Source organism: Panthera leo, chromosome F2 (genome assembly GCF_018350215.1).
Source record: "Panthera leo isolate Ple1 chromosome F2, P.leo_Ple1_pat1.1, whole genome shotgun sequence".
In the NCBI taxonomy this organism is placed as follows: Eukaryota; Metazoa; Chordata; class Mammalia; order Carnivora; family Felidae; genus Panthera; species Panthera leo.
In genome coordinates this window covers 82,979,518-82,999,254 of record NC_056695.1, presented here as the reverse complement: position 1 = coordinate 82,999,254, position 19,737 = coordinate 82,979,518, and the positions used below count along the sequence as shown (strand labels likewise).

The 19,737-nt window shown below is 46.2% G+C and overlaps 1 protein-coding gene across 2 annotated transcripts in view; it reads left to right on the top strand.

Annotated features, from left to right (window-relative positions):
* The first annotated feature begins 12,315 nt into the window (after positions 1-12,315).
* Positions 12,316-19,737, top strand: part of ARHGAP39 (Rho GTPase activating protein 39) — a 109,868-nt gene continuing 102,446 nt past the window's right edge. The window contains exon 1 of one of the 2 annotated variants that reach the window (XM_042923918.1): positions 12,316-12,389. The gene's annotated coding sequence lies outside the window, so the exon portion shown is untranslated. Of the gene's footprint in view, positions 12,390-12,841; positions 12,917-19,737 lie in introns of those variants that run through there. The other variant, XM_042923917.1, reaches the window with a different exon arrangement.

The window sequence follows — 19,737 nt, the reverse complement described above, 5'->3', positions numbered from 1 at the left end:
GGATTTCTCACATTCATTACTTCACAGGGCTTCACTCCAGGGTGAAGTTTATAATGTAGAATAAAATGTGAATTTTGAATGAAGGTTTCCCCACACTCTTTACATGTGTAAGGCCTCTCTCCTGCATGAATTCTCTGACGTCTACTAAGGAGTGATCTCTGATTGAAAACATTTCCATATTCATTACATCTATGGGGTTTCTCTCCAGTATGAATTTTTTTTTAAAGGTGTATTTTGGGGGCACTGGGTGGCTCAGTTGGTTAAGTGTCCAGCTGTAGCTCAGGTCATGATTTCCCAGTCCATGAGTTCAAGCCCTGTGTCGGGTCCTGTGCTAACAGCTCAGAGCCTGGAGCCTGCTTTGGATTCTGTGTCTCCCTCTCTCTCTGCCCCTCCCCTGCTCACATCGGTCTCTCTCTCTCAAAAATAAATACACATTAAAAAAACTAACATTAAAAAATTTTTTTAGGGGCGCCTGGGTGGCTCAGTCGGTCGAGTGTCTGACTTCGGCTCAGGTCATGATCTCACGGTTCGGGAGTTTGAGCCCCGCGTCACGCTCTGTGCTGACGGCTCAGAGCCTGGAGCCTGCTTCCGATTCTGTGTCTCCCTCTCTTTCTGCCCCTCCCATGCTCATGCTCTGTCTGTCTGTCTGTCTCTCTCTCTCAAAAATAAATAAACATTAAAAAAATTTTTTTTAATTTTATTTAAAATTTTTTAATAATAAAAAAAATAATGTCTATTTTTAAAAGAGAGAGAGAGGCAGATAGAAGGAGACAGAAGACCCGAAGCAGGATCTGCGCTGACAGCACACAGCCCAATGTGGGGCTTGAACTCAGCAACTGTGAGATCATGGCCTGAGTTCAATCATTGAACCACCCAGTTGCCCCCAATATGAATTATTTGATATAAAATAAGTTGTGATTTCTGACTGAAGGCTTTTCCATATTCATTACAGCCACAAGGTTTTTCTACTGAATGAATTCTCTGATGCTGAAAATGACTAAAGTATTTCCTACATTCTCCACACTTAAATGGCTTCTCTCCAGGGTGAGATCTCTGGCATTATGTTGTGAGTTAAGACTGAAAGCTTTTCCATATCCATTACACCCTTAAAGTTTCCTTTCACTATGAATTAGATGATGTTGAATAAAGCATGAGCTACAAAGGTCTCAAATATATATTGCATTTATATGGCTTTTCTCCAGTATGAATGTTTTTACGTCCTGCAAGATTTGAACTTCAACTAAAATCTTTCCCACATTCAGGGCACCTGTGGGACTTTCTTCTAGTATGAATTTGTTGATGTAGAATAAAATCTGAACTGTATTTAAAGCTTTAGCCACACTCATCGCGGGCTTCTTTTTACTTCGTATCTTTGCTTGTGCTACTTCTGCCCCCTTCTGCCATCGTCCTACCTGTACTTCAAGGCCTGGTTCCAGTTCTTCCTCTTCAAGCCTTCCTGACTATAGCCATACCTCCACCGCGCTGTGGTGGAGGTACCTGTGGTACACCCAACAGGACAAATGGAGGGGAGTGAGCAAGGCCTCCAAGGAAGTGCCTCTTTGTGACAACACCTCCTGCTTCTCCCTTTCCCTATGAGGAACCTGGAATTGAGGGCAAGACCCAGAGATACCCCCTCCCTTTTTGACAAGTGGAAGACAACAGCTTACTCCTTCCACCCAGGGCTGGGCATGTGGAGCCCTGAAGCATGTGTGGGCCTGCTTGCTCTTATCCACACTTCTGGGCTTGTCAAGATGAGGCCTCTGAAGACAGGTGCACTTGGTCAGTCTGTGCCTCTGCCTGGTGGTGAAGGAGGGCTGGCCAGATGCATTTCACATTTAGGTTTCCCCGCAAAGGCTTTCCTCCTTTCTCCTAGGATTGGGCCTAAAGGGGGAAATCTAATCTGAAGCTATTTTTTCTCTCATTAAACTTTGTTTGAATGGGTCTCAAAATTTTGTGACAGAGTTTTGGTCAAGTTTTTTTTTCCATTAAAAAGTACTGAAAACACCAAATGGTCCACAAAACATTCTCCTTTCCTTCTGAAGATTATGGTGCATTGTTATTACGAACCAGTCTATTACTATTAAATTTAAATGGCCAATTGAGGCAGTTCTGAGACCATTCTTCCACCACTGGTTAAGAGTGGGGTTGCAGTGGGGAACCCGGGTGGCTCAGTTGGTTAAGTGTCCGATTCTTGATATCAGCTCAGGTTGTGATCTCATGGTTGTGGGATCAAGCCCTGCATCAGTCTCTGCACCGACAGCATGGAGTCTGCTTGGGATTCTCTCTCTCCTGCTCTCTGCTCCTCCCCTGCTTGCTCGTGCATGTGCACGCCCCCTCTCTCTCTCTCTTTCAAAATGAATAAAAACTTTATTTAAAAAATTTTTTTTAACGTTTATTTATTTTTGAGACAGAGAGAGACAGAGCATGAACAGGGGAGGGTCAAAGAGAGGGAGACACAGAGTCCGAAACAGGCTCCAGGCTCTGAGCTGTCAGCACAGAGCCTGACGCGGGGCTTGAACTCACGAACCGTGAGATCGTGACCTGAGCCAAAGTTGGACGCTTAACCGACTGAGCCACCCAGGCGCCCCTCAAAATAAATAAAAACGTTAAAAAGGGGGGTGGGTAGCCGATATCGGGGACAATATTTATCTAGTCTATCACGCTTTCTGAGAAGACTGGTGACCTGGCCAGCGCCAGCAGCCTTGTCCACTGCTTTGATGACACCCAAAGCAGCTGTCTGCTTCACGTCAAGAATGGCAAAACAACCTGGAGGAAGATGGTCACAGAAGTTCTCAATACACACGGGCTTGCCGGAGCCATGTCAATGGCAGCATCACCAGACCTCAAGAATTTGGGGTCCTCTTCCAGCTTTCTCCCCAGAATGGTGATCAGTCTTCTTCAGCTCAGCAGACCTGCAAGCAATGAGCTATGTGACAACCCCACACAAGCGCATAGCCAGCACTGATTTGGCCTAGATACTTCAAAATTATCGCCTGAGCCGTGACGCTGGGGGATTCCATTGATGGAGCAGTTTTGTTGTCACCATCCGCATTGCCGTGATGAACACCTTTGACAGACATATTTTTGACACAAAAGCCCACGCTGTCCCCAGAAAGAGCTTCACGCAAAGGCTCATGGTGCAACTCCACAGACTTGAGTCCGCAGACTTGACTTCATTTGTAATATTGATTTGGTGATGAGGAAGACGCTGCCCCCTGGAACTGACATTCTAATGAGGAGACTGACAATAAACGAATAAATATATGACAGCAGACCAGGTAGTGACAGAGATTGCCTTTGAAAACTGGAATGTTCTCCCAAACCAAAATGCAAAGGCCGCAGAGGCAAGGACAAGGACTTTGCTTTGCTTGCTCTTACCCTCAGCATCTAGAAGAATGCACACAGGTGGCACACAAAAAGCACTTGTTGCATGAATGAATGAAAGGATGGAAGGAATGTTCCAAATGTAAACACAATGAAAAGTTCTGTTTATACAGCTGACCCTGAACAACACAGGGGTTGGGGCACCAGCTCCCCATGCAGTCGAAAATCTGAATATAACTTTTGACACCCTAAAAACTTACCTACTAATAGTCTGCTGTTAACCGTAAGCCTTACCTATAGCATAAACAGTCAACGAACACATATTTTGTATGTTATATTATTATAAACTGTACTCTTACAATGAAATAAGCTAGAGAAAATAAAACGTCATTAAGAAAATCATAAGGTTACACTATTGGGACTACATCAGAATAAAAAGCTTTTGCACAGTGAAGGCAACCATCAGCAAAACAAAAAGGCAACCTACTGAATGGAAGAAGATATTTGCAAATGATATATCTGGTAAAGGGATTACTATTCGAACTATATCTTAAAAACTTATAGAGTTCCACACCAAAAAGCCCAGATGATCCCATTAAAAAAATGGGCAGAGGCCTGAACAATTTTTCATGGAAGACCGTATGACATGAAAAGATGCTTGACATCATTAATCATCAGGGAAATGCAAATCGAAATGGCAATGAGATACCACCCTACACCTGTCAGAATGGTTAAGATGTAAAACACAAGTGGGGCACCTGGGTGACTCAGTTGGTTAAGCCTCTGACTCTTGGTTTCAGCTCAGGTCATGATCTCGCTGCTGTGAGATCGAGAACCGCATCAGTTTCTGCACTGACAGCATGGAGCCTGCTTGGGATTCTGTCTCTGTCTCTGTCTCTGTCTCTGTCTCTGTCTTTCTCTCTCTGCCCCTCCCCCCAGTCACTATCTCTCTCAAAAAAATGAATAAACTTAAAGCAAAAGAAAAACACAAGAAATAACAAGTGTTGGGGAGGATGCAGAAAAAAAGGAACCCTCATGTGCTGTTGGTGAGAATGTAGATTGGTGCAGCCACTGTGGAAAGCAGTATGGAAGCTCCTCAAAAAATTAAAAATAGAATTGCCATATGATCCAGTCATTTCGCTACTGAGTATTTACCTAAAGAAAATAAAAACACTAGTTTGAAAAGATATATTCACCCCATGCTTATCGCAGAATTATTTACAGTGCGAAGATATGGAAGGAACTCAAGTGCCCACCAATAGATGAGTGGATAAAGAAGATGTGGTGTATTTACACAGTGGAATATCAGCCATAGCAGAGGATGAGATCTTGCCATTTGCAATAACATGGATGGACCTAGAGGGTATAATGCTAAGTGAAACATCAATTATAGAAAGACAAAGACCCTATATTTTCACTTCTATGTGGAATTTAAGAAACAAAAAAAAAAAGAGCAAACAAAGGAAAATAAGACAAAAAACAGACTCAAATACAGAGAACAAACTGGTGGTTGGCAGAGGGGAGTTGTGGCGAGGACGGGTGAAGTAGACAAAGGGCATCGAGAGTACACTTATCACCATGAGTACTGGGTAATGTATGGAATTGTCAGATCATTATGTTGTACACCCAAAAATAATATAATACTGTGTGTTAATCTTAAAAAGAAAAAAGCAAAAAAAGAGAAAATAATAAGGAAGAGAGAATAAATTCACAGTACTGTATTGATATTCTGTTTACGTTGTCCACTAACAAGATGAATCGTCTGTCAGTACCTATGTCAATACTGTCTTATATGATATAAAACACTGTAAATATTATAGGTGTTACTAACACTAGACATCAAAAAAGAAAAGATAATGTGAAAAAGAAATTCATATTTATTGACAGGTATAACAATCCATGCATTGATACGGGCAGTAATGGGATTGCTTTATGGTAGCTTAGTGTAATTAATATTATTGCTACACAGTAGCCTACCCTATGTACTAATAAATGAATTGCTATAAAATTTGTATGGCATAGAGTATTACAGTCATGTTCATAATATAGCATTAGAAACTGCTACTTAAAAAAAAGCACGCTTACCTGTGATAGGCTGATACACATTTTCTCCAATTAGGAGAGAGAGAGACATATTGTACAGTAATGTAATTCTTTGAAAGCAATGTTATAAAATAGTAAGAAAACTAACGCATGAGTTTTGTATTGAACATCACTCACGTTATGCCTTTGTTATGCCCAGTTATGCCTAGTTGATGGTGATGACACAAAATATCTCATGAAGTTCTTGCCATACGGTTACTAGATTTCCACACAAGGACACACACACAAGAGGCAAGTTTGTTAATCGGACTGCTTGATGGTTATTTACTATTCATTGAGTGGAGGCGGACCCTCAAACAGTTCTCCATCTTCCTTGACTTCACACTGAGCGGTCCGAGAAGGAGGGGAAGTGGAGGGGAGGGAGGCACACTCAGTGTAACCCTGCAGAAATACATCATCATTTCTATCTTGACTTTTTGGCTTTTTCATTTCTCTAGAAATGTTTCAGGGGTGCCTGGGTGGCTTAATTGGTTAAGCATCCGTCTTTGGCTCAGGTCACGATTGTACGATTGGGAAGTTTGAGCCCCGAGTCAGGCTCTGTGCTGACAATGTGGAGCCCGCTTGGGATTCTCTCTCTGTCCCTCCCTGTCTCTCTGCCCCTATCCCCACGTTGCGCCCCCCCATCTCAAAGTTAATAAAATTTAAATTATTAAAATGTATTGTATAGGTGCTCACCCTTCCTCCACTGTTTAAATTCGGTGCCCATATCACAGAAGGGTCAGTGCTGTAAAAGAAGTCAAAAGCAGTCTTGAGCAATCACTATCTCTCTGCCAGATCGCCTAATGTCCACTTGCTCTCTGTGCTGCTTCTTGTACATCTTCTTCCTCATCGTCTGGCACTGGGTTGGAAACACTCACCTTCATCAAGTTGTCCTCTGTTAGTCCCTTTGGTCTGGTGTCTGTTAGCTCTTGAATTTCTGCAAGACCCACATTTTGAAGCCCTTCACCCCTCACCTTTTTTGCTATATCCACAATCTCGTAATTTCCTTGATTGGCTCTGTTGTAAATCCTGTGAAGTCACGCATAGCCCCTGGACACAGTTTTCTCCACAAAAATTCGTTGTTTCAGGTTTGATGGCTTTCACAACCCTTTCTATAACAATAATGGCATCTTCAATGGTGTAGTCCTTCCAGGTTTTCATGTTGTGAGTTCATACTGGGGTTCTCTTCCACAGCATTGACATACCTTTCCAGAGAGTGCCATGAATAATGAGCCTTAAAGGTCCTCATGGCCCCCTGACCTAGACAGAGTTAGAGACACTGTTTGAGGGCGAGTAGACCACTCCAATGCCTTCAGGACTGAACTCGTGGAGATCTGGGTGGACAGGTGCATGGTCCAATATGAAAATAACTTTAAAAGGCAACGTACTTCCCTTACTGGCAAGGTACTCCCTGACTTCATGGACAAAACACTGATGGAGCCAATCCAGGGAACGGGTTCTCATCCAGGCCTTCTTGTACAACCAAAAGACTGGCAGCTGGTGATTATTATTTCCCCTCAAAGCTCAGGAGTCAGCAGCTTTATAGATAAGGACAGCCCCAATCACAAATGAGAATGAATTTGCACAAAACGGTAGAGTTAGCCTCTCCCTTTCTGCCTTAAGGCCTTGCGCTCACTTCTCTTCCTTACTAATAAATGTTCTTTGTGGCATTTTTACCCCATGATAAGGTACTTTCATCTGCATGAAAAACCTGTTCAGGCAGATGTCTTTTCTCAATGATTTTTTTATTTTTAATGTGTATTCATTTTTGAGAGCAAGAGGACAGAGTGCATGAGGGGCAGAGAGGGAGACACAGAATCTGAAGCAGGCTGCAGGTTCTGAGCTGTCAGCACAGAGCCCGATGCAGGGCTCAAACTCACAGACTGTGAGATCATGACCTGAGCCGAAGTGGGACGCTCAACCAACTGAGCCACCCAGGCGCTCCGTCCTTTCTCAATGATTTTCTTAATGGCATCTAGGCACTCACCTGCTGCCTGTTGGCAGCTGAAGCTGCGTCTCTTGACATTTTTGAAGCCAAACCTCTTTCAACAATTGTCAAATCATCCTTTGCTGGCATTGAATTCTCCAGCTTTAGATCTTTCAACTTCCTTTTATATTAAGTTGTCCCAGAACGACGTGGCTTTTTTCTCAAATCATATCGGGGTCTACGGGTATGCCTTATAGCAATTCTGCACCCACACAAAAGCTGCATTTTCAGTATGAGATAAAAAGGTATTTTACAATAATTGTGAGGTTTTCAGTCCTCCTGGCAGAGTTGCAGCAACAGCTCCATGAATTTTCTTCACTCTATTTTTAGTTTTTTTAAGTTTATTTATTTTAAGAGAAAGAGAGGGAAGGAGGGAGGGCCAGAGAGAGACAGAAGGAGAATCCCAGGTAGGCTCCCCAGAGCCCGACACAGAGCCTGACATGGGGCTTGAACCCACAAACCATGAGATCGTGACCTGAGCTGAAATCAAGAGTCAGACACTTTACCCACCAAGCCACCCAGGCACCCCTCCCTCTCTCTCTTTTTTTTTTTTTAACGTAAACTCCATGTCCAATGTGGGGCTTGAACTCACAACCCTGAGACCAAGAGTCGCCTGCTCTACTGACTGAGCCAGCCAGGTGTCCCTTTTCCTCTTTTTATAATGGTTCTTAGGCTGGATTCATTTATCTTGAGATCGCAGGCAACTGCAGCTGCAGAAGTCAATCTGCAGCACATATGAAGCAATCCAACTTTTTCTTTTAACATCATTTTTCCTGCTTCCTGGGAGCATATCTGGCATCATTAGTGGCAGTTCGTATGGGTCCCATAGTGTTATTCAAGGTTTATACTATTGCACTAAATACAATGAAAAATACATGAGAACCATGAGAGATGACTTGTATTGTGATACACAATTTACTGCAGAGGCAAAATGCTGATATGGGGTAATTAACGTCACAAGGCATTTTCAGTGGACCCTTAAAACACTGGAGCTCACAATAGCAACAGGAGGTGGCTGATATTTATCACAGTAGTACATTATGTGCTGTGAAAAAAACAAAATTTAACCAAGTAAATTTGAAGATCTAATTGTCTTTATTAAGTGATTCATGAATCAACCATGTATCAAGTAGAGCAGAGCTCCAAAAGGCCACAGAAATGGAACGGTTTTTAAAAGCAGAACAGGGAAGTCATAACCAGAAAAAAAAAAAAAAAAAAAAAGGATTATTTTAGGTGAGGTCACCTTCATTTGGGGACAAAAAGTCCTTAGAAGGTGGATTATCTCATCTTCCTTTGGGAGATGGAGAGGCCCATGTGTCAGATTACCTTCCTGGTGCTGACCAGAAAATTTCTAAGACTACATTTCTGGGGCAGGGCGAAAAAGCAATTAGGTTAGGTATTAAGCCCTGGTTTGGTGACTTGGTCTAAGTGATGTCATTTTGGGTCTGTAGCTTTTTTTTTTTAAGTTAATTAATTTAGGGGCGCCTGGGTGGCTCAGTTGGTTGAGCGTCCGACTTCAGCTCAGGTCGTGATCTCACGGTCTGTGAGTTCGAGCCCCGCGTCGGGCTCTGTGCTGACAGCTCAGAGCCTGGATCCTGCTTCGGATTCTGTGTCTCCCTCTCTCTCTGCCCCTCTCCCGCTCATGCTCTGTCTCTCTCTCTCTCTGTCAAAAATAAACATTAAAAAATTTTTTTAAAATTAATTTATTTTGAGAGAGAGAGAGAGAGAACGCGAGTGCACAAGAGGGGGACAGGCAGAGAGAAGGAGACAGGATTCCAGGCAGGCTCCACACCATCAGTGCAGAGCCCGAACTCACAAACCTGGGAGATCATGACCTGACCGAGATCAAGAGTCGGACACTTAACCAACTGTGCCACACAGGAGACCCTGTAGCTTTCTTTTGAAAAAGACTGCAGCTAATTTTATGCAGTTATGATTTAATACTGCATCTTTAGATTGCTTATATTTCTCTTGACTACGAATGGCGCTATATGTGGTCTGTGAGTATTTGTGTGCATAAGTTTTGATAAATTTTAACTTTTTATAATCTCGTGTATATTTTACAGTAGTAGATGATTCAGTAGACTCGTATCTGCATATTTTATACATTCCTGACACACCTAACCTTAAAATTATTTTTTCATATTTCTAGGCTATGAAGTTTGCAAGTTTTTAAAATTTGTATTATTATTTTTTAATGTTTATTTATTTTTGAGAGAGAGAGAGAGAGAGTGCAAGCGGGGGAGAGGCAGAGAGAGAGGGAGACACAGAATCTGAAGCAGGCACCAGGCTCTGAGCTGTCAGCACAGAGCCCACATGGGGGAGGGGGGAGGGGAGGAAGCCCACAAACCATGAGCTCATGACCTGAACTGAAGTCGGACACTTAACCAAGCCACCCAAGGGACACTGCAAGTTTTTCTAAATTATCACAAATCTCCAAAACATTTTCTAATATATTTATTGAAGAGAATCCACATATAAGTGGATCCACACAGTTCAGAGCTATGTTGTTTAGGGACCAACTGGATACATTGTGAAACGGAATCAAGTAAACTTCGTTTAAGACGGAGTTGGGAGGCCAGCAGAGGGAGCCCACCACTCCTTGCAGCCTAATACAACTCCGTGCACCGGACTCACGTGCAGGTAGGTACTGCCCACTTTCCTCTACGAAAGAGTTTTGCTCTCCTTTGCTCTGAAGACTTGCCTACAGTTTTGCTTTAGCTTGTCTATCCTGAATTGCAATTCTCTGCTCGTACCGAATAAGCCCATTTTTGCTGGCAAAATAACTGGCAGTTTTATTTCTAAAGTGACCAATATTGTTAATTATTTGTACTCTCTTAACAGAATGTAATTTCCTTTTTACCTTGGCAATGTTTCTCACTTCAATTATTTCACTGTTTCAGTGATATTAAATTTCCACCTGGGTTTTATTTTGGATCACTTCTCCAATATATATTTTCCCATATTTATTTTTTTTCCATTATATAAACACTTTCACCTATGTTTGGCAGGAGGTGGGAAAGGAGAATGGAAACACACTAGTAGGTCTACATCTTTTCCAAGGAAACCTTCATTCATCCTCTCACTTCCTAGTTTACATGTACCTGGAATGGTGAAGGGCAAAGAATCATGGAGCAGTCATTGGCAGCATCCTAGAAGCCCTGAATATAGGTGTTTGCATCTTTCTAGAATACGTGGACATGTCTTACCTGCTGTCCTTAGCCAAAATACTGACAGCCTGTGTGGGGCGCCTGCCTGGCTCAGTTGGTTGAGCGTCGGACTTCGGCTCAGGTCATGATCTCATGATCCATGAGTTCGAGCCCCGCATCTGGCTCTGTGCTGACAGCTCGGCCTGCTTCAGATTCTGTGTCTCCCTCTCTCTCTGACCCAACCCCATTCATGCTCTGTCTCCAACATAAACATTAAAAAAAAAAAAAAAAAACAACTGACATCCTGCGGTATTACATGCATATGACACACGAAGTCATTGGAGCCCTGAACTTGTACATCCAGTGCTCCCGTCAACAAAAGGAACTCAGACTCAACATGTGGGATGTTCCTGATAGGATTACCAGATGACAACAGAAAAAAGTACACTGGAGTCAGCAACAAGTGAGCTAAATAGGGATGTGTTCCATGGAATTGGAGGATGAGAGGAGAAAGAGGTAAGAGTTGCAGGCAGCCTTTTGAGCAGCACAGCCACCAGGGAGGCTGAGGGGCGGCATAGACCTGGGAGGAGGATATGAAGTTAAAGGAGCCCCCCTCTTTTTTTTTTTTTTTTGGTCTATTTGTAATGAAAAATATCAGAGTGTATTTGTATGCTCATGGAAATAAATAGAGAAAGACGATTAGGAGAGGAGATAGCTACGCACAATCTTTGAAAATTTAAGAGGGAGCAGGTTCCAGTTCTCCAGGGGAGGGACTGCCTTAGGTAGGAGCAGGGAAATAATGCTTGCACATTTTCAGGAAGGAAGGTGAAGGGCAGAGGATGGATATGGGTGGCCCTTTGGGTTTGGTGATAAGAGTTTTGGTCTCATCTGGGAGGTTCAACTAGAGAGGCCTGAGAAATTCTGGTGGCCACTTGGAGAGTGAGGGACTTGTGCTACCTGAGAACATCACAAGATTGCAGGTGAGTGTGAAGTACTCATTTTAAGTTTAAAGGGAAACCACCTTGCCTGGGTGTGTGATGTTTCTCCAGTGGTCATGATGGAGAACGGTTGGGTTCATCCAGGGTGGGTTTTCTCAGGTGCCTACAATGGAGACGGAGCTCCAGACAAAATAGCAGAGACCAGCTGTCCACGCGTTTGGGTGTGAAGTCTGAGGATGGCCCAAAAGGGAGGTGCACGAGTGGTGCCACACTCCTGGTCGGAGAGCTCCGGAGGAGACATGGCAGCAGCGGAGCGCAGCAGGAGTGAGCTGCGGCACAGGAAATGGAACTCAGTTGAGGATTTTTTTAAATCGAGCTTCCGGCCCTTTGCGGTTTCTCCGATGGTGGGATGCAGGGTGTGGCCAGGGACCGAGTGGTGTGGGCTTCTGTAGTTCGTTGTGAGAGAGTTTCTGGCTGTTTAGCTTAGAAATAGAAGTCAAATGCAACTTTTAGAAATGGATATGGGTAATAACGATTTTTAAAAGCTTGAAGCTAGCTAGAGACATTAGAGAATGCTGAAGAGAGCACTAGTAAAGATGAAACTGAGCAATTACCAAGAGTTAGGAATGACAGAGCAAAATGATAGAAAACAATACAGACACGGAGGATACAGATCGTCCGACTTGGCTAACAAATTATGAGACTACGAGAATGGAGGAGAACCAATATTTTAAAGAGACAAAGGCTGATAACTTTCCAGAATCCAGGAAAAGGGAAATCTGAGATTCAGGGGGGTCCGATATGGTTTCCGGACGTAAAATGACACCAACTCCACAGCGAGACGTCTGAAGCGTCAACTGCACCCACCAAAGGGACATGGAGAGTCTCCGGAGCGATCACACTGGAAAGGTCGGCCAGGGTGCGGGCCGTGGGACTGCCAGGAGGGCTGCGGCGTCTCCCGGGCAGGGGGCCGCGGGTTCCGCGGGGCTCACCTGCCCGCTCGCCTCGTGGGCGGAGCCGGCTCGACCGCACTCCCGACTCCCGGCAGGCCGCGCGCGCCCTCGGGCCGGATTCTGGCTCCCTGCGGGCCGCACGCCGGCGCACGCGCACCGGGCTCGCGGAGACGCCCCCTGGCGGCGGGAGCGGGGAGGCGCGGGGGCGGGGCCGGAGGCGGGGGGTTGCGCTGGTGACGGGAGGACGCGCGGCTGCGGCGCACTGGGCCGGCGGCGGCGGCGGCTTCGGCGGCGGCAGCGGCGGCTTCGGCAGCTGCGGCGGCGGCGGCGGCGGCGGCGCAGGACGCGGACCGAGCAGGCTGCTCCTGCCGCTGCTCCTGCTCCTGCGGTGGCGGCTGCGGCGGGAGAGCCGCGGAGAGCTCGGGTGCGGCGCTCAGGCCGGGATGAAGGGCTGTGGCGGCGCGGCCCGCGAGCAGCCGGCGGGTGAGAGCGCGGGCGGTGGGCGGCGCGGGCCAGGAAGATGGCGGAGGGGCCGGCGCTGCGGCCCCCGCCCGGCCTCGCCGAGGTCCGGGCCCGCGGCCTCCGAAAGGGCGGACGGGGCTGCAGCCGGGGCGGGGAGGGGAGGGAGCGTGGGTGTGCCGGGCCGGGTTGGGCGGGGGCGCGGGGCGCTGGGGGTCGAGGCCGCGCGGGGGGCAGGGTGTGTGAGGTGGGTGTGAATGTGCCCGGCCCGTGGTGGGCGTGAGTGCGAGTGCGCCCGGCCCGTGGGTGACCGTGAGTGTGGCCCACTGACGGTGAGCGTGAGTGGCCTCGGCCGTGGGTGGGTGTGGGTGTGAGTGCGCCCGGCCTGAGGGCGGGCCCGAGTGTGGGGCGTCGGCGTGGTTTGCGGGGCTCAGTCGGGGCGGGGTGCGGGGTGGGGGCTTTGTCCGGGCGCGGGGAGTCGTGTCGCGCGTCTCTGGGTGCGGGCCGTGTCCGCAGGGCTTCGCAGACCTGGCCTCTGCAGCGCGGCAGGCTGGGGCGCCCCGGGGCGCAGCCCTCCTGGAGCTGGAATTCTCTCGGTTGCTTCCTGGTTGCGGGAGTGGTGTGGGTGGAGGCCGCGTGTTCCGTGTCGAGGGCTACGAGTGAGGCAGGCTGTGCATCTGGGGGTCAGGACGTCTTTTATTTTAAAACGTGCGGCCGGCTGCGAGGCCGCGGCAGCTGTGGGTGTGTTACATGCTGCTCCCACCAGCAGCTGCTGTGGGCGCTGCGCAACCTTCAGCAGCAAAAATGCAGCGCCCGCCCCCCCCCCCCCCCCGCCCGCCCTCCGTTCGGTGTCGTAGGGTTTAACCAAACCTCCAGTGACCTCTGCAGAAACCTACAGTTGCGAGGCTTCGTGTTCCTCCCATGGTGCAGACAATAGGAGATTTGTCTTCGTAGCCAGTGAGAGGAATTAGAGCCTGTGGGTCCAGGGTGCCTCTGTAAACAGCAGGTGGTTCCCGGGCAGCGGCTCCCCTTTCACAATGAGCTAGGTGTGTTTCTTCTCGCTGGGGGAGGGGAAGGAGATTCGATAGGAGGTGTGACTGTAAAACAAGGAGACTGCATAAAGCGTCCTGGGCGCAGACTTGATGACCCTCACACGCTTGCTCAGTGAGTGAACAGAGGCCAGTGGATCTCGGCCTGCACTTTGTCTAGTCAGCTGTCTTGCCAAGAGTGGAGAAGAGGGCGGGTTCTGGAGCCAGACTGCCTGCCTGCCTTTGAGTCCTGACTCTTCTGTTTACTGGCTTTGTACTCTGTGCCTTTGCTTTCTCATCTGTAAAATGGGAACACCAGTAATACTGGCTCCCTAGGGTTGGTCGTGAGGACTCAGTGAATGGAGACACAAACTCGTTGTGCCCCGTACATTGTATGTGTTGGGCAGAGTTAGGAGCTGTCACTGCCGAGATCTGGTTTCCACGGCCTGGTTGCTTGGCTGCTGGCTCTTTAGTTGTGTACTCCTGGCACCGCCTTGGTTTTACACTGACTTGAAGTCTTTGGCTCTCTTTTCCTACACGAGCTAGCTGGGGTCATAGTCTTTATAAAGGTAAACAACAAATCTCATGAACTTAGATACATTATTCTGTATAAATAAAATATATATCTATTATGTATTTATAATGTATACGTTATGAAAATGTTTTGAGAAGAAGAAAGCTGCTAACGAGCCACTCAGTCCTGTGGTAGTTATTTATTGTCCTTGGGGGCAGGTAGGGTTCTTGTAGACAGAAGTGAGATTTAATTCTCTGAGTTAAACCACTGAAGCAATTGTCACACTTCACTGAACAGTGTTATCCTTGTAATAGGAAAGATAATTTATTAACACACTTAAATGACAGGACACAAGCCACAGAATAAGAACTTGGAATTACCAGTTCTGTAACATTCTGTCTTGCTAAGCTGTTGGAAGAAGTGATTTAACGTGCTTCAGAGCAAAGCAGGAAAATTCCTCATTTCCCAAGGAAATGATCTTCTTTCTCAGATCTAGGGAGAGTATCTTAGATTCTTAGATTTACCGTAGATAACTGCATCTCATTTCCTTTAAATCTGTGACACTAAGACTGGGGCGGGGGGTGGGGGATCCTTCTACTTTAAGTAGAGTCTTTGGACATTTGTGGGGTTTAAGGGTGAGAATGTTTAACGTTCAGAACAAATGGTGACGCAATAGCTTATGTGAGCAAAGTTTAAAATCTCTGAGATAGAGATAAAAATGCCTATCCTACCTAGCCTTTCCTCCTGCACGTGTGCTGGGGTGGACTCTCCCCCCCCCCCCCCCCAAGGAAATAGAGGGTCTGCTTTGTACTCTGGGTGGTCTCACCAGGGTGATGGTGCCCTCAGCCTCAGACTTGGCTGCCAGCCTCCGGATGCAGAAGCCCTTTAGGCTTCTCAGACCCTGCATCCTTCTTCACCGTTGGCCTCAGCCCTTTGGTGCTTTGCGACCGTCATCTGGCTGGTTTCTACCTGGAACAGCTGGTGTTCCTAGGTCTTCCCCTAACCACAACATCTTGCTGCGGGTTCTACTCATTGTACCCGCCGAGTAGTTACCAAATTTATCCTTCCTCAGACTGATCCTCCGGGGCCTGTGCGCTCTCGCATTATGGCTGCCCCTTCTGGGTCGGCCCCCTTTCCTCTGGCTCAGGTGACGTATTCAGAGCTTTGGTTCTCACCCAGCGGTGATTTGTCTGTTGAAGTTTTTCGGTGTCCCAGCTTGGGGGCGGGCGCTCCTGGCACTGAATGTGTGGAGGCCAGCACTGCTGCTAGGGCACCCTGCGATGTACCCGGCAACCCCCCCCCCCCCCCCCCCCCCCCCCCCCCCCCCCCCCGGGCAGGATGCCAGGCTGTGCTCCTCTCTGGCTTCCCGTGCCTCTTACACTGCTCTTTCCTGTGTGCCCCGACTCGCACTCTGCTCTCCAGTGACACCAGCCAGTGCTACAAGGCCGAGCCCTACTCCACGTTCCCTCCTCCCCTGAAAACAGGCAAAGCTTGAGTGACCCCTTCCTCTCCTTTGACCCTCAGTGGGGCTTGTCCCAGCAGGAACCTGTCTTGATCCCTCCCTTACTTAGCACATCAAGTTCTCCTTCTGTATCCCATGGTGCTCTTAGCTATGCCTTTCTTTGGTCACTGCACAGATGAGAGTTGTCTCCCCTCTGCACTGGGAGGTCTTTGAGGGCAAGAGATGTTTGTGCTCTCAGTGTCTCCTTGCAACATTTTCTTAGTGCATTGACATCAGTAAAGATGGTGGGTTTGGGCAGGTTTCACCCTGGAGAGGACTGGCCCTTTCTTCGTTTCCTCCATGTTGGCTGCTTAGAGCTAGCTTGCTTTCTTAAGTATAATTTTTTAAAATTTAATTTCTAATTTACATCCAAGTTAGTTAGCATATAGTGCAACAATGATTTCAGGAGTAGATTCCTTAATGCCCCTCCCCCATTTAGCCCATCCCCCCTCCCACAACCCCTCCAGTAACCCTCTGTTTGTTCCCCATATTTAAGAGTCTCTTATGTTTTGTCCCCCTCCCTGTTTTTATGTTATTTTTGCTTCCCTTCCCTTATGTTCCTCTGTTTTGTATCTTAAAGTCCTCATATGAGCGAAGTCATATGATATTTGTCTTTCTCTGACTAATTTCGCTTAGCATAATACCGTCCCGTTCCATCCACGTAGTTGCCAATGGCAAGATTTCATTCTTTTTGATTGCCGATTAATATTCCATTGTATATATAAACCACATCTTCTTTATCCATTCATCCATCAATGGACATCTGGGTTCTTTCCATACTTTGGCTATTGTTGATAGTGCTGCTACAAACATGGGGGTGCATGTGTCCCTTCGAAACAGCACACCTGCATCCCGTGGATAAATGCCTAGTAGTGCAATTGCTGGGTGGTGGAGTAGTTCTATTTTTAGTTTTTTGAGGAACCTCCGTACTGTTTTCCAGAGTGGCTGCACCAGCTTGCATTCCCACCAGCAGTGCAAAAGAGACACTCTTTCTCTGCATCCTCACCAATATCTGTTGTTGCCTGAGTTGTTAATGTTAGCCATTCTGACAGGTGTGAGGTGGTATCTCATTGTGGTTTTGATTTGTATTTCCCTGAAGATGAGGGATGTTGAGCATTTTTTCATGTGTTGATGGCCATCTGGATGTCTTCCTTGGAGAAGTGTCTATTCATGTCTTTTGCCCATTTCTTCCCTGGATTATTTGGTTTTTCGGGTGTTGAGTTCGATAAGTTCTTTATAGATTTTGGATACTAACCCTTTATCTAATATGTCATTTGCAAATATCTTCTCCCATTCCGTTGGTTACCTTTTAGTTTTGCTGATTGTTTCCTTTGCTGTGCAGAAGGTTTTTATTTTGATGAGGTCCCAATAGTTCATTTTTGCTTTGGTTTCCCTTGCTTCCAGAGACGTGTTGAGTAAGAAGTTACTGCGGCCAAGGTCAAAGAGGTTTTTGCCTGCTTTCTCCTCTAGGATTTTGACAGCTTCCTGTCTTACATTTAGGCCTTTCATCCATTTTGAGTTTATTTTTGTGTCTGGTGTAAGAAAGTGGTCCAGGTTCATTCTTCTGCATGTTGCTGCCCAGTTTTCCCAGCACCACTTGCTGAAGAGACTGTCTTTATTCCATTGGATATTCTTTCCTGCTTTGTCAAAGATTAGTTGGCCGTACGTTTGTGGGTCCATTTCTGGGTTTTTCTATTCTGTTCAATTGATTGAGTGTCTGTTTTTGTGCTGGTACAACACTGCCTTGATGATTACAGCTTTGTAATACAGCTGAAGTCCGGGATTGTGATGCCTCCTGCTTTGGTTTTCTTTTTGAAGATTGCTTTGGCTCTTCGGGGTCTTTTCTAGTGCCATACAAATCTTAGGATTGTTTGTTCTAGCTCTGTGAAGAATGCTGGTGTTATTTTTTGATAGGGATTGCAAGTATAATTTTTTTATTCTCGTAGATTGTCTTTATTTTTGCTTCCTAAGAAGTTAAAAGAAATCTTTTTTGGAATAGATAATTTATTCACATTCATGATTGGGCACAGTGTTGTGTCTGTCCTGTTTCTACCCCCAGGAGCCTGTGGTCCCCTGGAGGCACCCACTGTATCTCATTTGAGAGATACTTTGTAACTATAAAAGCAAATATATACACTTATTTTCTTTTTCCTATCCTTTTCAAAAAGTTTCTGAACCTTGCCTTTTTAAACTAAATATGTTTGGGAGGTCATCCTGTATCAGTGCATTTCCCAGTTCATTCTTTCTCATGGCTGCGTCGTGTTTGGCTCCGTGGAGGTGGTGTGATTTATCTAACCAGCCCCTACTGCTGAATATCATACTTTGTGCAGTTACAAGTAACTTTGAAGGCACAGCGTTTGGTGATGTGGGAATATGCCTGTAGGACCCATCCCTAGAAATAGCACTTCTTTCTTTAATCATGTTTATTCCACTAGATTGAGTTTTGCTCTTGTTTCTTTATTTAACTGTCCAATTCCTTTGGTCATTTATTTCTCCCAGTTCTCTACATCTCAAATAATACAGTATTGTCAGGTTAAATGGGGTTCTCAATTGGAAGCTGGCTTACTTTTCATGTGTTCTCATGGGTAAGAGTGACTAGAACACTCCCACACAAACACTTGTACACAGATATTCACAGCAGCATTTTCATAATAGCCAAAAAGTGGAAACAACCCAAATGTTCATCAACACATGAATGGATAAACAAGATGTGGTTTGTCTGTGCAGTGGAATATTATTTGGCAATAAATACACGTGAAGTACTGATTCATACTATAATGTGGGTAGATCTTGAAACATTGTGCTAAGTGAAATAAGCCAGACATGTAAGTCCGCATATGATATGATTTCACTTGCATGAAATGTCCAGAATAGGCAAATCCATAGAAAGTGGATTAGTGGTTGCTAGAGTCTGGGGGATTACAGCTAAGAGTCATGGGATTATTTGGGGGGTAATGAAAACATCCTGTGATCGTGGTGAAGACTGTGTGGATCTGAATATGCTGGTATCAGTATAGTGTACACTTTAAATTTTTAATGTTTTTTATTTTTGAGAGAGAGGGAGAGAGGGAGCGCGTGTGCCAGCAGGAGAGGGACCGAGAGAGAGGGAGACGGGATCCCAAGCAGGCTCCACACTGTCAGCACAGAGCCTGATGCGGGGCTTGAACTCACGAACCATGAGATCATGAGCCAAAGTCAGACGCTCAACCGACTGAGCCACCCAGGCGCCCCAAAATGGGTGAATTGTATGCTGTGTGAATTTTATCTCAATAAAGCTATTAAAAACAAGAGTGACTAGGATTTTTCAGGAGGGAGCATTCCAAGGTGAGAGCCCACAGGGAGTCTTGGTGTTGACGCAGTCCTGGGGTTGTGGGGAGAAGTCCAGGGGGCAGCATGGAAAGTGAGGCAGTAAATTCCTGATCTTCGGAGCTGCCGGGTGTACCGGATGCAGCACTGGTCCCACTTGAGTTAAGCTTTGACTCAATCCCTGACCAGTGCAGTCACAGATAAATTGCTGGTCACAGATAAATTGCTTAACATCTGCGCCTCCGCTTTTGGTTGTGGCTCAGATCGTATCTATCTTGTTTATTTTTCAGGGGTGTTGTAAGGCTGAAGCATGACTGAGTCCTAGAGGATCCTGTAAAATACCGAGTGTTATAGGCATGAAGGATTTAAAACCTTAGTTTTAACACCAAGAGGCTGATGAGTCAGCAGAGCCCCTCTTCTGTCCTCGTGAACACTAGTCGAAGACCAGCAAAAGCGCAAGAGTTTTTGGCTGCAGTGTAAACCAGCCACCCCAGCC